The sequence below is a fragment of the Nannospalax galili genome, unplaced genomic scaffold, assembly GCF_000622305.1.
Source record: "Nannospalax galili isolate Female #2095 unplaced genomic scaffold, S.galili_v1.0 scaffold512, whole genome shotgun sequence".
Taxonomy (NCBI): Eukaryota; Metazoa; Chordata; class Mammalia; order Rodentia; family Spalacidae; genus Nannospalax; species Nannospalax galili.
This window is the reverse complement of record NW_008331992.1, coordinates 202884-224538: the sequence shown is the minus strand read 5'-3', so window position 1 is coordinate 224538 and position 21655 is coordinate 202884. Positions and strand designations below refer to the sequence as shown.

General features: G+C 41.3%; 1 protein-coding gene across 4 annotated transcripts in view; it reads left to right on the top strand.

The window, feature by feature from the left end:
• The window catches only part of Filip1 (filamin A interacting protein 1), a 216920-nt gene that overhangs the window by 149965 nt on the left and 45300 nt on the right, over window positions 1-21655 (top strand). The window lies entirely within an intron of this gene.

Below are 21655 nucleotides of genomic sequence, written 5' to 3'. Positions count from 1 at the left end.
CAGAGAGACAGAGACAGACAAAGACAAAGTGAGACAGAGCGAGTGAGAAAGAGACAGACAGACAGACAGACAGACAGATGGTGTTTTACCTGAGATTATCAGGCAAATATGTTTGGAGTGCATGTAATAGTATGGTGCCATGTTCCCACAAGGATGTTTAAAGCCATAAAACCATACAGCCGGAAAGACACCTATGCAGTTGTATCTGAACTTGATCAATGATGCCACCACATTTGAAAGCCTTCTTATAAATTGCCTTTGATTCGAAATAATGTATTTTACCTTTGGGGTTGAAATTCACTTTTCAGGAGGGTAAATTCTTATATTTAACCATTATAAGTGAATCCTACCCATTAATACCAGTGTAGAAAATCTTAATGTTGGCTATGTATAAATAATAGTTAATAGTATTCCCTACTTAACTTTTTTAAAGGTTGCATACTTTTAAAACACAAAGGAATCAAATCAAACCAAATAAAAACTATGCATGTTCAGCTCCACATCCGTTCTTGTACTGAGTTCCCTCAAACCAGAGATTGCCACAGGGGAAGCAGAATCCCCAAAGCTTTCTAGCCAACTCTTAGATTCACTCTTTAAATTATCCTCCCTGTCCTTCAGCTGAATGTCTTTGATATTTACCTTCTTAGAAGCCACTGAACTGAACCATGGCACCACCTATAATCTCAACCCTTAGGAGGTAGAAGCAGAAGGATCAGGGCCAGCCTCAGCTACATAAGTTCAAAGCCAGACTGTGCTACGTGAGACCAAGCAAACAAACAAACAAAACCAATAAATAATGAACCAAACAGAACAAATTCCATTTATAAAGTTTTTAGAAGTCAGGCGTGGTGGTACATGCCTTCAATCCCAGCACTCAGGAAGCAGAGGCATGTCGATATCTGTGAGATTAGCGCTTTGGGAGGTGGAGGCAGGAAGATTAGGAGTTCAGGTCAGCCTTGGCTACATAGTGAGTTAGGGGACAGCCTGAGCTACATGGACCATGTCTTAAAAGAAAGGGGGAGGTGGTGGGCCGAGGGCGTGGAGGATGGGGAGATAGCTCAGCAGTTAAGAGTACTTGCTGCTCCTGCAGAGAAACTTAGTTCTGTTCCCAGCACCCATGTGGTAGATCGCAACCATCTGTGACTCCAGTGCCAGGGTTCTGATGCCCTCTTCTGGCCTCTGTGGGTGCTCTGCATACATGGGACGCATACATGCAGACAAAACAGTCATGCACATAGAAAAATCCAGGTGGTACCAGTTCACTTGGAGTTGGCTTCATTTCCGTGTATGGCAAGGGCCTACCTATTGCCACTGCTTTTTTCTACTTCCATACTTCGTGTGTTCTGTAACAGTAACTGAAATACTAACACATTAGGCATCCATGTCTTCTCTCCAATCCCAGGCACCTTTGCTCACTAGCTTCCTGTTGGTCAACACTAGACTGACCATTGTAATCCTCCCCCTCGTTTGGACTGTTCCCTCAGCAAGGTGCTATGTACACAGTATGGAGTCAAGGTCATTGCTCTTAATTACCTAAACCAACAGTTGATATTCCCATCCCCATCACTGGGTCATGTCGTCAAAGTTTCACGTTGTTTTTTTTTTTTAGGTCAGGATTCACTGGGGGTTTTGTCCTTGCTCTGCTGACCAAAGCCCATTGTCCCCACAGGGGGCACTGGGACTTTTTACAGAGCATCCCTAGAGTCTTGATCACTCAGACTGACTCTGAATTCTTTTCCCATGCAATGACTCACAAGTTCCAGAGACAGCTGAGCGTTCAGGATGTTCTCAAAGGTTACGCCTGGGATTCCTGCCGGGAGGCTCACAGGACAGTGTCTTGCCCAGGACCCGCAGCACTGAAGGGCGGCCTCCGCCTCCCCACCCCGGCCTGTCCAGCTCCACGAGGAAGGAGCAGGGTTTCTGACCACTGGGAGTCCTAATGGACCACTCCAAGTCTTGTTTGCATCCTTGGTTTAGCCTTCTCTTACCTTTCTCCCTGAAAGCCCTCTGAGCAGTCAACAGGGCCCAGAGCATTCCTCCGGAAGTGCCTGAGTCTTCTGTGGGTGCTGGAAGGAGGAAAAGGCAGCTTTAGCTCTAAGCAAGGCTTGGTCCTTAGGTGCACTCAGCCTGCCTCCTGGGTGCGTCACTCCTCACACTGTGGAAGGGGCGAGGTGTGGGCGCCACAGAACAGGGACTCGCCCGGGACCCGCAGCATCGAAACTCCACTCTGTACTTGTTCCCGTCCATCTGGGAGCCCCTCTGGAAAACGGTTAAAGCTAATACAAAGGGTCTTTTGACGAACACAGAAATCCTAGGCTTTAAGCGTTGCCAGTCTCCGAGATCCGTTCCTTCGGGTTCTCAATCTCCAGGCAGAGGCACTGAGACTCAGAAAATTACATAGTGGATCAACCCCGCAGGGTGCGGGTCACTCGGCCCGCACTTCATGCAAACAGGTATCTTATACAGAAACGGCTGGTCTTTGTGTGTGTAGGCTCCCCCAACCTTCCATTTTCTTGCGTTCAAACTATGACAGGCTTAAAAGACAGAAGTGTGGCTGCTATGAAAACATAAAGAGAAGGATGTTAGTATGAATGGTGTCCCAGGACTGTCATGGTAGCAGGCTCTGGATGCAGTCTTTTGAAGCTGATTTTGAACAGCATATACAGTATTTTACTTAGGGTGCTCTTTATTTGAGGTGGTTATGTAGTGAGGCTGGTGATGTTCATAAGGGAGCTAAATAAAATCTTGACCATTCCCTGGCTGTTGGCTCTGATCTTACCCTATAAGGACAATGCATGCAGAAAATTGTCACTTTTTAAGGAGTGTTAGATTCATCTAGTGTTAGAGTTTTACAAATTAAGAGAATGAATGCTATGTTGTTCTGGGCTTTATCAGGTGTCAACAGACTGATCACAATTTATTAATGCCATGTACAGCACATTTACCGTTATAAGTAGTCTCAAATTAAAGAGAAAACATGAAAAGTATTGGCTTAATCAGCATTCTTACCATTAAAATGAAAACTCTGTTGTTGCTTTATTAAGATTGGATAAGGAAAGCTCCCTTGTTCAAATAGCACAGTATATTCTATTTGGTCTTTATTTCTAGTGACCTTGACCTTTGAAGGTATAATTCTAAGCAGATGAGCTCACCTTCAGAGTTTGTATTTTATTCTCTGTCTGAGCTGCAAGGCTTATGATTTTATTTTGTTTTGTTTTGTTTTTTGAGACAGGATCTCCCTGTATCCCTGGCTGGTCAGGAACTCACTATGCGGCCCAGGCTGGCCTTGATCTCACAGAGATCCACCTGCCTCTGCATTCCGAGAGGTGGGATTAAATGTGTGCACCATCATACCCAACCTAGACTTATGATTTTAATCTTAAACTTCACTAGGACTGTCTAAGAATATGAAAACAGAGCACAGGTATATAAAAATGAGACTTCAGGAACTCGTGTGTATTCTAAGCAGATGAGCTCACCTTCAGAGTTTGTATTTTATTCTCTGTCTGAGCTGCAAGGCTTATGATTTTATTTTGTTTTGTTTTGTTTTTTGAGACAGGATCTCCCTGTATCCCTGGCTGGTCAGGAACTCACTATGCGGCCCAGGCTGGCCTTGATCTCACAGAGATCCACCTGCCTCTGCATTCCGAGAGGTGGGATTAAATGTGTGCACCATCATACCCAACCTAGACTTATGATTTTAATCTTAAACTTCACTAGGACTGTCTAAGAATATGAAAACAGAGCACAGGTATATAAAAATGAGACTTCAGGAACTCGTGTGTGTGTGTGTGTGTGTGTGTGTGTGTGTGTGTGTGTATGCTGTTTAAATCTAACATTGTAGATGTAGGTGGTAAAGTTTTTGCATTTTATAGGCTCAGCTGGGACTACATAAGTAATGATACTGTCACATAATATTTATAGGATTTGTTTTGTTTTGTTTTAAGATAGGGTCTCCCTGTAGCCCCAGTTGGCTTAGAACTCGATATGTAAATCAGGCTGGCCTCAGTCTCACAGAGATGGGGCACCTGCCTCCTGAGTACTAGGATAGGCAGGTACCACCACACCCAGCCTGGTACAAATCAACGTCTCAAGAGAAATCCCTTAACCTGTGCAGCAGAGGCTGTAGGACTAGGTGCCCAAGTGGAGAAGAATTTGCCTATTTGGTGTTGTACCTTTAAGGCAGTGTGAAGAGGTGGGCATTTGCCTGGTGATCTATAAACAGCCTGTGCAATTCTATTTGCTTATGTAGGAAATGACCAGTCAAAAACCTACTGTTTCTGAAAACTTGCTTCAGTGGACTGGAATCTTTGGAGCTATTTTAAATTTACTTTATATGAAAAGTGTCATATCTGGTTTTAGATTTAATTGCTTTATCTCTAAAAGGTGTTGACAAAGTTGACTTATCTCACTAGTTGCTCAGATAAAATAAAGCACTCTACAGAAAAAAATTACTGATTGCATTATGAACGTTGGGGGTCACAGACTGTGCCAAACCAGGTTCAGTTATCCACTGTCAATAAGCTGATTAAAAGAACCAAGTTAATAGTGGAAAGCAGAAAAAGATTTATTCACTGTGGCTGCATTAGGAGGAGAGACAAAGAGATCCTCTGAATCCCCAAGTCCATCTTTGGGGTCCAGAAGTAAGACTGACGTTTAAACAAGAGACTAAGCACGTCCAAATAGTAGCTGATGGAGATGTGCCCAGGCCCATCTTTGACCCATCATTATCTGGGCTTCAATCTCATCCTAGAAAGTAGTTTGACAAGTTGTTAGAAATGCATGTAATCTCTTCCCTGGAGACAAGTTTCCTCTCTGGCTAGGGCCTTTGCCTTCTCCCAGCATGAGATTATCAAGGGAAATTCCCATTTCTTTGGGGTCCATTATTTCAATAGTCTGATAGTTGGACTGAGACACAAGTGTCTCTTGAGAGTCTCTTCATTTCTGCCAGACCAGTCACAATTTCCTACTTTCTGTGTAATGCCTCAATCTTGAAATAGAATATGTCTATCTCAGAAACAAATATAATAATCAGAATGCAAGCAGGAACCAAGGTTAAAACACAGTTAAAGCCAGGTAGCAGTGTATAAGAGCCATTTTTTCATAACCTCCTAACTTTTAAGTACTTTTAAAAGAGCTGGCACAAGCAATTCCATCTTGTTGGTGTCATCATGAAGCCCAGGCTGTCCTCAAGCTTATGATCCTCCTGTTTCTGCTTCTCAAGTTTGGGATTACAAGCGAGTCTACCATGCTCAGCATGACTTTGTTTTAGTTCTGACAACTTCTCCCCTTGTCTCTAAACAGTGGTCTCTGGAGACATTGCTGAATAACCATCTCCTGCCTTTTTCTCCATTTTCCCACAATGCCAGGAAAAGATTTGTCCCAGTTTGTCTGATTTGATCCCACATTGGAGGGGGAAGTGACAGATGTCAAGGAGTTAGTGCCAATAAACACTTGAAGCCCAAAGGCAAGCCACAGAAGTATAGAAGTGACTCTTAGGTCAGGCATTCCTGAAATCCACTCTGCTTGTTCTGTGGGCAATGTCCTAGCAACTCAAAAATACTGTTCAGATTCCTTTGTGAGAAGCTGCACTTGCTGGGCATGGTGGTGCACAGCTTTAATCCCAGCACTTGGGAGGCAGAAGCAGGCAGATGTCTGTGAAATGGAGGCAAGCCTGGTCTACATAGCAAGTTTCATGCCTACAGGGGCTATAGGGAAACCCTGTCTCAGAAGACAAAACAAGCAAACAAATAAAAGCTGCACTTACGTAGAATGCTAAGACTATAAGAACAAAACCAACGAGAGTAAAACCATTTTGAAAATTAAGTGATTGTATACAGATTTACAAACACACAAAACCTATCAATATTTAGAAGGCTTACATAGTTTAAGAGGTATCTGCATGCGAGTCAGTAAGAATTAGCTTCATTATACAAAGGCCCACTTTGCACTCATTTAACTTCTGCTTTTAAAGCAAAATTTAGAATCTTTGATGTAGTGATGCAGGGAAAATCAGGGTCCCCTCCTGGGGCAGTGGCGGTGGGGTGGTGGTGGGGGGGTTAGTCTCCTTAATAAAAGAATTTAAGAACAAATTCAAACAGAAGCTTGAAGAAAATTTTATTAGAATTTTAAAGAAATCCCAGGGCTGGCAAGCTATGAAATCTCAGCAGCTGCCCAGAGGAGGAGAGTGAAGGGGAGGAAAGAACAGCTACGCCATCTTATTTTATATTTTAATATTTTATTTGTTATTTTATGTGTATGAGTGTATTTACGCCCTCAGAGGTCAGAAGAGTCAGATCCCCTAGAACTGGAGTTAGGGTGGGTGTTAGCTGCCATGTGGGTGCTGGGAATCAAACCTAGGTCCTCTGTAAGAGAAGCCAGTGCTCTTAACCTCTGAGCCAACTCTCCAGCTCCAGCTCTGCCATTTAAAACCAGCATAAAAGTCAGACACATGGTGGAACGGGAACATGGCAGGAGGGGAGCTTTAGAAAAAGAGTATAGAAGCACAAAATACTGGGAAAGCCCAGAATGTTAGAGAAAGTGTGCTTAGAAAAGAGACAGAAAGAAAAGGAGAGGTGATGTTTGCCTGAAGGATTCGGAAAAGCAGGCAGATGTACAAAGCTGCATGTCTGTGGCCCAGTAAGTCATTCCATGGTGGGGGGGGAGTCTGGGCAGGAAAAGTACATTGTCTCATTAATGCACTTTTAAACCCTAATTATTCCACCTCTCTCTTTAGCATCGTTTAAGGGGAGCCCAACTTCCTACAGGTGGTCCCTTAGTCAGGTGATTGACCTGGCCCAATGGGAATGTTTGATCTCCCAGGTCAGAGATTCTATTCCCTTGACCAGAAGGAATTTTCTCTTATGGTTGTTATTGCTACTGTAACATGATTGGGTTCCCAGTGCTCCTGAGTGAACTCTCTTCCAATTCGTCCATCCCTCCCTCCCTCCCTCCCTCCCTCCCTCTCTCCTCTACTGCTGCAGCTGCTGGATGCTTTGCAGGCCAAAGAATTCAATAGAAGAACCCCAAAAGACAAAGCCAGTTACTAAGTGGCAGCCATCCCAAATTGCTCAAAAGAGCCCAAAAGCAAACAAGAAAGCAAAGTGAAACATACGCTAATTGGTAAGAAACTTACTAAGGGTTAGGATTTCTTGAGAACTCCAAACAAAGTCCAAATACTTGTTTTTCTGCTTCACCAAGTAGAGGTAAATAAGCACTTGATACCCACTGAAGTGGGAAGACAGGAAGCTGTCCCTGAGGTAAAATGACTCCAGCAGCTGCTAGGAAGTTCCATCATTCCTCTCCATTTGGGGTCAGCTTTTCATATGTGGCAGGTACCCCAAAATGTGTCTTTTTGTCCCTTCATGGTCACATATTGTGACCAGATGTAGGGGTCACAGTCTGTGTCCCAACAAGCAGGGTTAGACCACTCATTCTCAATAAGGACCCAAATGAATAGTGAGAGGCAGAAAAGGGATTTACTCAATGTGACACCTTGGGAAGAGGACCAAAGAGATCCAGCAACTCCCACAAGTCTGTCAGGAGTCCTGACATGAGGGTAGGGTTTAAACAGAAAGCAAGAGATTAGCGTAACTATGCAAGAGGGAAGAACCAGGGCATACTTAAAGCAAAGTACAAAAAAGCAAAGCAATAGTATAAAAACTCAGTGTCTGACATCTGGGACTCACTTATGATTTTTTGGGCCCAAGAGGCTTGGTCAGTTCCCCCTCTCCAGCTCTGCTATCCATAGCACACAAAGATTGTCTGGTAGACTCAACCCAGCTCACCTCCATACCTGCCACTGTCTTTGGTGGTCACTCCATGGTTCTGGTATCTCCCATATGCTGAGGTCTCAACTCCAACTCTCCCATATGCTGAGGCTGTACTTTCTCCATTGGTCTCCTGGCCTCTCTATAGGGACTCAAACCCTGCCACATTACGCCAAGCCTCGTATGTTCTCCCTGACCCCTTTCATGCCATCAAAATAAAAACCATGTGGGGGATTCTTACATATTACCAAGTTCAGTTACCAGCTTGAGATGAAGCTTTCCCCCTTCCCATAACTCCTTTCTTCTGCCGCAGGGGGGATACTTTCCAAAAGACTTCACCTCAATGATGCTGATCTCTTTTTAACCACAGCTGATTTTCCAACCTCAATTAACCAACATTGTCCTAGTAAAGCAAAGGTTCATGTCAGTGGTGCTAGTCTTATGTGTTAATAGCAGGCCGTTCTTCAGCTCCAGCTGACCCCAAACCACAGATTCTTAATACAAAATATCCCACCAATGACCTCAAAAGAGTTTTTGAGGGACTCTCAAACGTCCCTCTGAAACTTTTGCCCTACTTTGCTTCTTTGTCGCTAGGCTAAAACTCTGACCCAAACTAACTCGGGGAGGAAAGGATTTATTTGGCTTACAGGTTTCAGTTCAACATAAGAGGGAAGCTAGGAAAAGAGGTCAAGGCAGGAACTTGGAGACAGGAGCTACATCACAATACAAAATACAGTCTCCAGTTTTCAAAGTTCCACAGGCTTTTCCTTGTCCCCAAGATCTCATATTAATGCCACAATATAAAACACAGTCCAGCCAGGCACAGTGGTGCTCACCTTTAATTCCAACACTTGGGAGACAAAGGCAGGTATATCTCTGTGAGATGGAGGCCAGTCTGGTCTTCATAGTGAGTTCCAGGCCAGTTGGGGCTACTGGGAGATCCTGTCTCAATAAAAAATAAATAAATAAATAAATAAAAAACAAAGAATAAACAAAAAGAAAACACACAAAAAACCACAGTCCAACTTTGGAAGTCCCACAGTCTTTAAAAAGAGCAACACTGTAGAAACTACTAATGAAAATTAAAATTGCCTAACAGAACTCACACTACTTAAAGTAAATGAAGGTCAGATATCTCAGGCACAGTGGGATGTGCCGTATTTCAGAAATACCCCCTCATTGGAGATAGTCAGATTAACCTCGCTCTCCTTGAGTACAGGAGGTTTGAACAGGGCATTCTCAGTGATGCTAAAGATCTCACTCACACAGCAACTGCTCAAACAAGGTTCCTTGTTAAGGAAAGAGTCAAACGATTTGAATTTGTGGCTGCTGATGAATATGAACCTGAACGTAAGTAGACAGATTTGGGGAGATGGCTATCTTTCAGGTAGCTGCCATAGAAAAGGCACTGAGAGACTTAAGCAGGAAGAACTCAAAAAGACAAAAAAAAGAAAAACCAGAAAACAAAACATTGGAGTGTGGAAATGCAGAAGGGAGGTGGCAGATGGTATTGGTGCTGGATTTTTGAGAGTCTCATTCAATTATTTTCAGTACTTTCCTCTGAACTTCATTCTTAAACATTTGGAATACGCAGCTCTGCCTACAGAGTTGTGCCCGACAGTGCGGTAAGTAGACTCTGAGACAAAGGGTATCACTGAAGAATTCTGACCCTCAGAGTAACAGAGGTGAGCATGCTGACACGGCTTTGTCTTCAAAGTGGGCAGAGCAGAGTAGGTGATGTTCAGAGCCCTGGTTTACAAGATTTAATTGTGGTAAATAAGATAAATTTCAGGATGGATTGCTTACCCGGTGAGCAACTAGTGCCTTTTCTTGCTGGTGGAGTAGCTGGGGATATTAATAGTAACCCAAAAGAAGCAATTTCAGATGTGGAAGGAATGGAACTAAATTCTCCAGTCACCTCACAGGATGTTTTGATGAGTAGTCCTGAAAAACAAAATCCCATCTCAAAATAACATATCACAAGAAGACATTGAAACTTCTGTCAGTACCGGTGGTAAATGTCTCATTACAGGATGCTACCTTTGGGATTCAGCAGCACCCATCCCTGACTTAAGGTGGGAAGCAGTCATTAAGGTCTTTCCACCCTAAGGCTCCTCTGTAAAGAGCAACCAGGAAGACTTAGAGTTTAAAAATAAGCCCAAACTTTCTTCACATTGCTACTGTATATTCTTAACTGGTGAAAATGAAGGTAATTTCTTCCAGTCAGTTGACTTGTACATAATGTGTTAATATTCCGTGTTCATTAAAATATATTTTGGATATCACACTATTTGTCAAAGGAAGCAGGGATAATTTATACATTACTCACAGAATACAATATACTTTATCTTGCCTCTTTTGTTTAAGACATAAGTTTAAAGCCAAGCATATTTACTTAAAGCTTATAAGAATTTTGTAAATTAATTTAAATATTAAACTTTGACTCCCTCAAAAAAGTTCAATCCTTTAAAGTCCAAGTTCTCTTAACTATAGACTCCTGTAAACTTGAAAATAAATTAAATACTTTATTCCAAGAGGGAAGAACTACAGCCTCAGCTGACCAGAAGCCATAGATTCTTAATTCAGGCCCCTGTAGTCTTTGAGGGACTCTCGGACTTCCCTCTGAGAACTGTACAGGCCAGCCCTCCATTGTCTGCATTTCTTTCAACATTCTTGTGTATCTGTGTGTGTGGGGTGAGCTTTATTGATGGTATTCAAGAGAGTAAGGCTCCCTAAGCCCCTCCCCTTCTTCTGGGGGTCTGGGGTGGAACCGGAAAGGAGGTACACAGTGTGTCTGGGACTGAACTGGGGCAGGGACTCCCCAGCAGCCTGGGGCCTCTTTCTTCCTCTTGTGTTCTTGTGCAGGTGGGTGGTCCAGGGTTTCTTACTCATGATCCACCCCTCTGATGCTACAGCCAAATTTACTGTCATACCAGGAAATAAGCTTAATAAGGTGGTATTGAGGGCAATGCTAGCCTCAGCATCAAAGGTAGGAGAGTGGGCCCAGATGCCATTTAGGAGACTCTGTAATAGCAGTGCCATCACCTTCTTGATGATGAAGAAAGTTATCATATTTAGCTGCTTTCTCCAGACAGCAGATCAGATCCGTGACAAGCACACTGTGGGTAGGAAGAACGAAGGCCATGCACGTGAACCAGCTGTTCAGCTCTGGGAGGACCTTGCCAACAGCTTTGGCAAGTGCTAGTGGATGTAGGTACGATGTTTGGGGCAGCCCCATGACCAGCACACCAGTTTCCCAGAGGGCCATTCACGTAAAGTGGCCCCCAAACTGAATACCAAGCACATCTCAGTGGAGTTATAACCTTACAAGTTGGGGAAACAGCAAACAAAGACTTAAATAACCACTCAACAAAAATGAGCTCACCTACCCGAACCAAGAAACACCACCAATGACACAATTTCAGATTTTTCTCATTGAAAAAACACAAACAAGAATAACCAAGATAACATGTCTACTACAGGAATTAACACCCCCATCATACGGCTTCTTAAGAATGGCAACTTAGCAGACACAAAAGACAATGGTTTCAAAATAGCAATTATAAAGGTGTTCAAGGAACTACAAAGGATATAAATAAAAGACTGAAGACTGTGAAAACACAGTTGATGGGGCTGGAGAGGTGGCTCCGCGGTTAAGAGCACTGCCTGCTCTTGCAGAGCACCTGGGTTTGATTCCCAGCACCCACATGGTGGCTAAACCTCTGAGGACATTGCATGCACTTACATACATGCAGGCAAAACAGACACAAAAAAATAAAAATAAATAATTTGAAAAATTAGAAAAGAAAATGGAATAATGCATGTTATTGTTTTTTCAATTATTTAATCTTTTAGAATTCAGTCAAGATAATTCTGAAAAACCCAGGAACTCAAACAAAAAGCTTAGAAGAAGGAGAAAGGAAGTGGAGGAAATGGAGGGGAAACAGCAGCTCTTGAAGACAAGCTGAAGAAAATGGATCATTCAATCAAAGAAAATCTCAAATCTAAAATAACCCAGGAGCAGAATATGCAGGACTCTGGGACACTGTAAAAAGGCCAAACCACAAATCATAAGTGTAGCAGAAGGTGAAGAAACCCAGGTCAAAGCACAGAAAATATTTTTTTTTTAAAATCAAAGAAGAAAAATCCCAAAATCTAGGGAAAGAGATACCTATCAAGGTCCAAGAGGCATACAGAACACCAAGTAGAGAGGACCAGAAAAGAAACTCCCCATGTCACGTAATAGTCAAAACAACTAAACATACAGAAAAAAATGTACTGAAAGCTGTCACATGTAATGGCAGGCCCATCAGAATAACAGCTGAATTTTCAAAGGAGACTATGAGAGCCAGAAGGACTTGAAACAATGTCCCACAAGTCATTAAAAGACACTGATTCCAGCAAAACGATCAGTTGTAATTGAAAGAGAAAGAAAAGCTTTCTGTGATAAAAGCAGATTTAAGGAATTTATGTCCAAGAAACCAGTGAGACAGATGCAAATAACTAAAAAATCTCTTAACTAAAAAGAGCCCAGGACCAGATGAAAATGGTACAGAATTCTACCAAAACCTCCAAAGAAGAACTGATCCTCAAATTATTCCATGAAATAGAAAAGGAAGGAACATACCAAATTCTTTCTATGAAGCCAGTATTACTCTAATATCAAAACCAAAGCCCTAAAAAAGAAAATTGCAGACCAATTTCTCTGATGAATGTAGATACTATGAAAATTCTCAATAAAATACTTGCAAACTGAATCCAAGAACACATCAAAAAGATTATCCACTGTGATCAAACTATCTTCATCCCGGAGATGCAGAAATGATTCAAAGAACATAAATCAATACATGTAATCCACCATATAAACAGACTCAAGGGCAGAGATCACATTATCATCTAATTAGATGCAGAAAGGGCCTTTGAAAAAATGCAACATTCGTTCATGATAAAAGTCATGGAGAATCATATAGGGGACATATCTCAACATAATAAAGGCAATATGCCACAAGCCCACAGCCAGCATCATACTAAACTCAGAAAAATTCAAAGCATTCTCATTAAAATGAGGAACAAGACAAGGATGTCTACTCTCCACTCCTGTTCAAAATAGAATAAAGGCTTAGCTAGAGCAATAAGACAAATAAAGGAGATAAAGGCACAAACAGGAAAGGAAGAAGTCAAAGTACCCTATTTGCAAATGATATGATTCTATACATAAAAGACCCGAAAGACTCCACCAGAAAACTCCTAGGGGTGACAAATACATTTAGCAGAGTAGTGGGATATAAAATTAACACTTCAAAATCAGAAGCCTTCCTATATTAACAACAAGCATACCAAGAAAGAAATCAGGAGAAAGATACCATTCATGATAATCTCAAAAGCATTAAATACCTTGGAATAAATCTAATCAAGTAAGTGAAGGACTTTAAGAAATTGAAGAAAAATCAGAATAATCTTGAATAAAAGAACTGCTGGAAACATCACCATCCCTGATCTCAAATGATACTACAGAGCTATAGTAAGAAAAACAGTATGGTACTGGCATAAGAACAGGCACATTGATCAGATGAATAGAATTGAGGACCCAGATTTAAATCTATGCATTTACAACCACCTGATTCTTGACAAAGGAACCAATAATACTCATTGGAGAAAGGATAGCATGTCCAACATATGGCACTGGTCAAACTGCAACGTGGCATGTAGGGTGCCTCTCACCATGCACAAAACTCAACTCCAAATGGATCAAGGACCTTAATATAAGGCCCAGTACCATGAATCTGTCAGAGGAGCCTTTTAGTTACATGAGAAAGCAGGAGATACATTGGAACTATAGCCAAAGGGAAGGACTTTTTAAAGAGGACTCCTATAGCTCAAGCATTAAGTCCAACAATTGACAAATGGGACCTTGTGTAACTAAAAGGCTTCTGTACAGCAAAGGATACTATCATTCGAATGAAGAGGCACCCTACAGAATGGGAAAAACATTTACCAGCTATACCTCTGACAGAGGGTTAGTATCTAGAATATTCAAGAACTCAAAAAACTGAACATCAAAAAAAATTGAAAATGGGGAAAGGAGCTGAACAGGAGTTTTCTGAAGATGAAATGAAAATGACTGAAAAATACTTTTAAAACGTTCGACATCTTTAGTCATCAGGGAAATGCAAATTAAATCTTACCCCACCCCAAATGACTAAAATCCAAAAAACAAATGACAAATGCTGGCAAGGATGTGGAGAACAGGGAACTCTTGTCCACTGCTGGTGGCTGTGCAAACTGGCACAACCACTATTGAAATTAGGGTGGAGATTCCAGGCATATATATATATATATAAGATTAAAGTACAAGAAAAATGGGTGGGGGGTACTAAGGGGGTGCAGATGGGGAAGAGGTGTAACTATGAGCAAAGTATATTGTATGAAATTTTCAAAAACTTTTTTTAAGGGAACAAATTGTCTAATAAGCCATGCAAGGATTTCTCTTTCCTTGTGTAGAAACCCCTTACTCTGTAAAAGCCCTAGGAGAGGCTGATAGTATTTGGAATTTAAATGTGAGCAACGATGAAGGAGGACCTTTTTATGGAAGATGGTCAGATTTGCAGGAACTCTCTAGATTTTAGCTGAACTTTGAGAGTTATTTTCTTCAGGAAAGTATTTTACAATGCAACAAAAAGCTAGAAAAGGTAGAAAAAAAAAAACCCATATGCCATTATGAAGTGTCTAGTCTGAGTCCGTAAGAATTTTGATGACAAAGGTACTCTTTTAAGTCACTGAGCCATAATCTAATTTATGCTCAGCTAGATGCTGTTACAAACCACATCAGTCTCTTTGGTTTGGTTCCACTCCCAGGATAAAGCATTTTGAGATTATTAAAAGACATCTTAGGGGCTGGAGAGATGGCTCAGCAGTTAAGAGCACTGACTGCTCTTGCAGAGGACCTGGGTTGGGCTCCCAGCATCCAGATAGCAGCTAACAACCATCTGTAACTCCAGTTCCAGGGGAATCTGACGCCCTCTTCTGACCTCCCCAGGCACTGCATGACTTGAGTGTATTTACTGCATGCAGGCAATACACTCATAAGCATAAAATAAAAAATTCATAAAAGTAATGTTTTTAAGAAGACATCTTAGAGGAAGGAGAATCCTTAGCTGGGACTGAAAGGTGCCCATGAGGTCTGGTAAATTAAGGAAGTGGAGATGGGCAAGGGAGACAAATGACCTCACGACTCTTAGTTTCTTCTGGAAGATGTGATGTGTTAAAACTGGTATATTAAAAAAAATCAAAATGATAGATTGAATACAACAGTGCATGTCTTCAGATACTGCACGATCTAAGCTGGCCCTGGGTGGAGCTTGGGAAGTGCACCTGACTCAAAGCTGAGATTTTAACCCCCTGCAGATGGACTTGGGGGATTTACCAGAGGAGCCCCGTGTTGTATGCAGAAAGGACAAGGACAGAGGAGTAGAGAGGCAGCAGTGGTGAGAGGAAGAGGGAGGAGCCCTCAAAGTGTAGTCCATGTCAGTGGAGCTTCGTGATGTTAGGTTTTGTATGGGGTGGATGGTGGTTCAAGAGGACACTGAGGCAGATTCGTGGAGACTAAAGAGTCTATTAGAAGAATTATTAGTGCCACGGAGACAGATGAGGGGCAAAAGCATGGTGGGGGTTCTGAGGAGAGTTCAGGCCCCAGCACCAGACATTTTATCACACTTAGATATTTTTTAATATTTTATTTTATGTATATGTATGTATTGCCTACATGTATGAAAATGCACCCGTGTCATGCAATGCCTGTGGAGGTTAGAAGAGGGCATCAGATTCCCCTAGAACTGGAGTTACAGATGGCTGTTAACTGCCCTGTGGGTGCTGAGAATTGAACCCAGGTCCTCTGTAAAAAGTAGCCAGTGCTCTTAACTGCTGAGCCAATTCTTCAATCCCCAAAACTTAGATATTTTGAAAGCAATGCAAAGTATCAAAAAAGTAAATGCTTGAGCTAGACATGGTGGCACACACCTTTAATCACAGTACTCTGGAGGCAGAAGCAGGCCAGTCTCTGAGATTGAGGCCAGCCTGGTCTACACAGTGAGTTTCATACCAGTTGGGGCTACAGAGAGACCCTGTCTCCAAAAAAGTAAACTCTTGCTGTTGAAGGTGGTTGTTTTTGTATTTAATGGTAGATACAATAATGGAAAACCTACTGGAGGACTTTGGAGAAGTCCAATAAATGGTGTGGCAAGGTAGAAATCTACAGAGAACCAATATTCAAAAATCAATTTCCAAATGACAAGAATAATGTAAACTATGCTAAATATCTACTCCTTAAGAATAACTAAGGCTGTGAAAGAGCTACATTAAAAATTCTTTACATTCCACCTGGAGACAGAGCAACAGAGACATTCTAGGATGCCAGGGCCTAACATTATAAAGATGTCGAGCTTTTGCATATAGATCGACAAATTTAATGTGATCCTACAAACACATTTTTAAGTACAGGAACTAAATGACGTGGTTCTAAAGTTCATACAGAAAACACACAAAGGAGAGTAGTCCAGTTTTGAAACAAATCAAAGCAACAGTAGATCCAAACCAAAAACTTATTTTAAAGAGACAATCTGTGAAACACTGTGAATAGATTAGTGGTGTGCCCAGCATTTCTGGGCACAGGTTACGATAGTTTTAGAAACTTATGTACTTTAAAGATGTTATTCCAAATCAGTTGACAAAGTTGGGTCCCTGCCTAAAGGCTGCTGTCACAGTTATTGTATGTGGAGGGCAGAAAGGTTATTTGTAAACACAGGGAACATGACCATTTTAGTCAGAGTTTTTTTCCCCTCTGGCCTGATCTGGTTTTTACCATTGGAAGAGAACCATCATAGAAGAGTTTTGGTTTATGTCAGTGGAAAATCTAGCATTTGCTTTTTAACTTTCCAAAAGACAGATAAACCTGATATAATAAAAATTTATATTAGAAGAATAAAATATAATTGTGAAATATATAGTTGGAAAGCAGTGACTTTCTACAAAAAAGCAATATTATGATTTTTAGTCACATAAAATTTTATGAGAACTGAAATATGTGGTAACTATAAGTATCTTTTGGAAGAAAAACTGTTGCAATAACCTCACTGAAGTCATAAATTCACTCTGTATTTCTGTAACATCTTGTACTTAAAAAAGGAATAAATCAAAAAGAAGTGACAGGAGATACTTTAAGTCTTGAAAAGAATAAGAGATTAAATACAACGTGGTCTATTAAAATAATCGGGAGAATAACTTTCCTTTCCCAACAGCTGCATAAAACCAAACTGCTTTAGATGAAAACAAAACAAAAAAGATGAAAAATAAATAAATAAATTAATAAATAATAATAACCTAATGTGAAGAGCTATACGAAGAATGCAGATATCTTCCACAGTGGAATTCAGATACAAATTCACTTATTTACAAATTCGAATAAGGAGTTCACCCTATAATTTTTATATTTAAAAGTTGATTTGAGTAATACAGTAAAAATACGCAATTAAAAATTAAGGCCTGGGGCTGGAGAGATGGTTCAGTGGTTAGGAGCACTGGTTGCTCTTGCAGAGGACGTGGGTTGGATTCCCAGCATCCAAGTGGTGATTAACAACTGTCTGTAAAAATAGTCCAGGGGAATCTTCTGAGCTTCTTGGGCTTTGCACGACATGGGTGCACTTACATACATGCAGGCAGTATACTTGTACACATAAAATAAAAATAATAAAATATTTTTTAAAAATCTAGGCCTATTTTTCAAGGTTACTCAGACAACTCTCAGGACTTAGAGCAAATGAGTTTTAACAAGCATCCAACAAAAATCACCAGGAAATGACAATCCAGTTAGAATGGTACTTTAACACTATTTCAGTCAGTAATTACAGCCTCAGAGTCTACCCCAGTGCCATACATGCTGGCCACAAATACCACTTTGTACTGACTTATTTCTTATACTTTCTGATCTATCAATACATTGATACTATCATCTGTAAGCAATTGATGATCTGACAGACAAGTTTTATGTCAGAAAATGCAAAACCAATTTTCAATTAATTGAAACAGAAACAAGATTTCTAAGTTCCAGACAGAACAAATGAATCCAAGTTGCAAAAGCAACTGATTTAAAAGTGACAAATTTCAAAATCTGATTGGAGACTTGAAGTTTTTAAAAATTTACTTATTTTTATTTTATGTGTATGAATGTTTTGTCTGCATTTATATGTAAGTGCACTATGTGCATGAAATGCCTAGAAGAGGGCATCGAATCCCCTGGAACTGGAGTTATGGACAGTTGTTAGCCGCCATGTGGATGCTGAGAACCAAACCTGGGTCCTCTGCAAGAGCAGTCAGAGCTCTTCACGACTGAGCCACCTCCAGTCTCATGATTGGAGACTTTTGTTCCTCAGATTCCAAACTAATTGGACTGTGTTTTGGGTGAATGTCTCCTTTCAGCACTGTGGACAAAATCAAATGCTGAAAAGTGAGAACCAGATTACTCTGTTGAATGAAAAACTCTGGGAAAACTGCTGTAAACTGGCAGTCAGTTGCCACCACTAAAAATACCAGAACAAATGTTTCTGTGCAGTCCCACACCGAGAAAGAGCTAAAGAAAGTACTGGGAAATTGTGTCTTTGCACCCCAGTGAATAACTGTATTACTTTTATGTCTGCTTGTTCTTCAGGGTGAAAGAAGGTGCTCAGATTAGCATTCTCCAGAGAGGGAGCTGGAGTTTGGGGACGTGGTGTTTTTAGGGTTTGCAGTTTCTTCTTGCTGGCTCCTTGACCTAAACATATGTGCTCTCTTTTTTACCAAGAATGCTATGTTTGGAAAGTGCTTCACAGTGGTGAAAAGTTTGAACAGAAAGGGGTAATCAGAGGTTGGATCTTTCACACTCAGTTCATGACATATTTAGTTCCTCGATAGAAACCGTTAGCTGAGAAACTGGTCAGATAATAATATTCAAGGGCTGGACTTGAGCTTCAACTAAACTGGAGGTCAACTTTCCTCAGTCTCCACTCATTCCTCTTAAGTTCAGAAATTCTGTGCCTTAAGGATTGTCTATTTTTGTATATCTCCTGAAGTCCTATAAGACTGTACTGATTGCATTTTTGTTTATTGTTTGTCTGTTTTAAGACAAGATCTCACACAACCTAGACTAACTTCCAACTTGTTATGTATCTGAGGATGACCTTGAACTCCTGCATATCTTCCTGTCTATACCTCCCAAGTGCTGGGATTACAAGGATGCTTCACCATGTCTGGCTACTTTTCCACTTTTTGAGATGACAGTTTCAAATAGTTCAACTGGACTTGAACTCAGTATTTAACCGAGGATGACCTTGAACTCCTGATTCTTCTGTCTCTGTAGTTAGAATACTCTAGGTGCCAGTGGCCAAATATAAGAATTCTAGTTAGAATGCCTCTAGGTTCCAGTGGCCAAATATAAGAATTGAAAGAAAAAAAAAAAAGAAATTGAATCATAAGCTGCGCTTTCTTCAGAGAGTTGGAAATCTGGGAAGACAGAAGACTGACATCCCCAAATCTGCCTTCCCTGTCTTGTCTCTAGCAGGCAATCGGTCATTCTGAAGTTTTGTCTTGTCTCTTTCTCTCCCTCTCTCTCTCTCTCTCTCTCTCTCTCTCTCTCTCTCTCTCTCTCTCTCTCTCTCTCTCTCTGGTCAGTTGGTCAGCCTTTGTCTGAGATTCTGATTTTGCTGCTTCTCTCATGACTGGCCCCCATACCATCTCTGTGCAGCAGGGTTCACATACTCCCAAGGCTGCTGTGCCTCACACTCCTCCTCAGGCACATCTAGGTTAAAGGGCTATTGAACAACAAATTGTTAGCAGCGTGTATGCACAGATTCTTTTCTATAACACGCAGTACAAATTTGTTCTTATAATACAGAACACAGAATATAAAGTTGGCCTTATCCATCCTGCAGCATTGCAAAGCCAAGTTACCATGATGCTTAATTAAATAAAAGCAGCTTCTTAGCATCCATTTCAGACAAGCTGACTGACTGCTGAGAACCTGTTCCTTCAGATTTTTCTCAGAACTATTCTCTAACAAAGGGCCCACTCTTTCTTTAATTGAAACAGTATATCCAGCACGAAATAAGGAAGTAAAAAAGGACTCTTATCAGAGGGTTATGTCTCTTGTGGTCCCGAGGAACTTAGAATAACACACACACACACACACACACACACACACACACACACACACACACACACACACACGCACACATACACACACACCCTCAAAAAAATCCAAACTATAAACAGATGTTGCCAATTTCTCTCTAGGCTTCTAATGTGCTAAGCAATCTTTACAGTGCTTTGATATGTAAAACACATATATTTTCATATATTGTTTTGGCTTGGGGCAAGGAAGGGTCGTGAGTGATTAAAGCTAGAAAAGGTGCTCAAGGCACACTGAGCTTATGAACAAGCTAAGATTAACTTTTTGGTTGCAAAGTTAGGTGAAAGTCATTTGTCCAGAGTATGTACATATTGTCAAAGTCATTAGGACACTATCCCTCCTATTATCACTGACACAGCCCAAGTGTGGGATTACAGGTGCACACCACCAGGCTTAGCTTTAATCTTTTCTTAAATGATTAAGAAAACATATACATCTGATCGTAAGCATGAAGGTGCTGGACTACAGCCACTCCACCTCTCATGCACTCTCAGAAGGGAGGAATGCTCTGGCATACTTAGCCTTTGTTATTAGTACAGTGTCACCTGGTCCTGTATTCTAATCCTGGATGTGTTCTCCTTCATGCCCTTATCTAGGCCCCTGGCTCTCCCTCTAATACTTTGTTTGCCCATTTGTCCATTGCTTTCACGTTTTTCTGATTTCTCCAGGCATTTGTAACACACCAGAAGTTTGTGATTACATTTCTCTCAAGGAACAGGCATAGCTGTGAGTAGTACTATTCCTTACTCTTAACACACTGTCCGAGGCCTCCAGGAAGAGATCCTGGAGGAAGGCACCTTTACATCAATGAAAGAACTCAAGTTTCTAGTTTATCCTATGATCTTGCTCTTGCCTGCCCATCTACCTCCCTGTCTCTGCATCCACTCCTCACATTCTGTAGCACAACTCCTCTCCTGGGAGCTATGTCTCCTAAGATAAAAGCACACTGAACTGGCAAGCCCGGTGACTACACACAAACTTGCTTCTTACCATATGCTAAGCTAGATCTTTCTCACAAATGTTCAGGAATCCTGTCCTTCTTATCTCCCCTTTTTGTGGCCAGTTTGAGCACAGAGTCATTCTTAGAAGACATGACTTTGAGTCACTTATTCAGACCATGAAATTTAAGGGGAACCAGATGAATGCGCTAAGATTCGGTGCTCTGGGGCTGGAGATATGGCACAGCAGCTAAGAGCACTGGCTGGTCTTCCAGAGAACCCAGGTTCGGTTCCTAGCATCCTCACAGCAGCTGACAACTGTCAGTAACTCTGTGTGTATGTAAGTTTACCACCTGTGTACAATGTTTGCAGAAGCCAGAAGAGGGTGTCAGATTCCATGGAACTGGAGTTAGGGATGGTTGTTAGCTGCCATGTGGTGCTGGGAACCAAACCCAGGTCCTCTGGAAGATCAGTCAGTGCCCTTAATTGCTGAGCCATCTCCAGCCCATTTCTTTTTGTTTGTTTGTTTTGAGATTTGGTCTCATTATATAACACTGGCTGACCTGGAACTTACTATGTAGGCTTGACTAGCTTTGAACTCACAGAAATGCACTTGCCTCTGCCCCCGAAGTGGTAGGATTAGAAGCATATGCCACCACACTCAGAAATATTGATTTATTTGTGTGTGTGTTTGTGTGTGTGTGTGTGTGTGTGTGTGTGTGTGTGGTTTTGAG